The sequence below is a fragment of the Chiloscyllium plagiosum genome, unplaced genomic scaffold (assembly GCF_037043375.1).
Source record: "Chiloscyllium plagiosum isolate Xiang-an unplaced genomic scaffold, Cpla_swu_hap1 HiC_scaffold_29, whole genome shotgun sequence".
NCBI classification, from domain to species: Eukaryota; Metazoa; Chordata; class Chondrichthyes; order Orectolobiformes; family Hemiscylliidae; genus Chiloscyllium; species Chiloscyllium plagiosum.
This window is the reverse complement of record NW_028270167.1, coordinates 81,592,659-81,593,666: the sequence shown is the minus strand read 5'-3', so window position 1 is coordinate 81,593,666 and position 1,008 is coordinate 81,592,659. Positions and strand designations below refer to the sequence as shown.

General features: G+C 41.4%; 1 non-coding gene across 1 annotated transcript; it reads left to right on the top strand.

Moving 5' to 3' along the window:
• Nucleotides 1–438: 438 nt before the first annotated feature.
• On the top strand, nt 439–512 carry trnat-agu (transfer RNA threonine (anticodon AGU)). The gene has a single exon. It is a non-coding gene; the product is annotated as a tRNA-Thr (tRNA).
• Nucleotides 513–1,008: the final 496 nt, after the last annotated feature.

The following is a 1,008-nucleotide window of genomic DNA, read 5'->3' as shown; positions in this document are numbered from 1 at the left end:
TAAGACAGGAAGTGAGCGCGGGACTGATGGTGCAAAGCTCAATGTCGGTGCCATTGGGTCAGCTTTTACTGCCCAATATTTATACTTGCTTACACATTACAGCTAGTCAATTCATCGCAATGACCTTGTTCCTCTTGATGTGAGGTCCCCTCTGTGTGTATTAACGTGGTTCATGGGCCCCGATAGAATGAACACATCCTCTTTCTCCTGTCACTTTAACCAGGTGAAAATACCAGTTTTAAATGAATCCATGAATAGATTATGTTTTTCTGTGCCTTTTCAGTGGAGAATTTTCAGCTATAAACTGTTTGTATTTGAAAATTCGAGGATTGAATACAATTCTCTGTGAGCAACATTCATGCGAAAACATATGTCCAAGGACTGTGAGGAAGTGGTTAAGCAACTCCACATATGGATGAGTGAGGGGATAGCTGCTGTGGTGCCGTGGCTTAGTTGGTTAAAGCGCTTGTCTAGTAAACCAGAGATCCTGGTTTCAACTCCCAGCGGTGCCTACTTGTCGCGTTCATACATGGGCTTGGTGTTTCAAGTCTTGGTGAAAATAACTGAGCATCTTTTTGGACTTTCACCCATTTATGATTTGGTGATCCAGGTTAAGTTCCAACAGTGAATGCCATTTTTTAAAAATATTCCGAACTATTACTTATGTCTGTGGTTTCTTTCCATTATTCCACAAGCACTTCTGCTTCTCCTCCTCTTTTATTTCCCATCCTTCATTCCCAGTTTGGTCGGAATAACGAGATGAGGCAGGAGACGCTGCAGATTTGCCGTGGAATTTTGTGGTAATGGCAGAGATACCACTAGCTGATCACTCTCATTCTCTGATGTCACCGTTCATACATTTAAACCAACAATATACACATCGTTGTGCTTCTTTATTTGTAGTGTAATTGCATTTTTTTCTTGTGGATTAGGAATTCTATTTTGAATTCGGAACAGTCATAATTGGTTGAGGACGAAGTGTCGCCTTGCCTGGTTTGAAGTGACAGA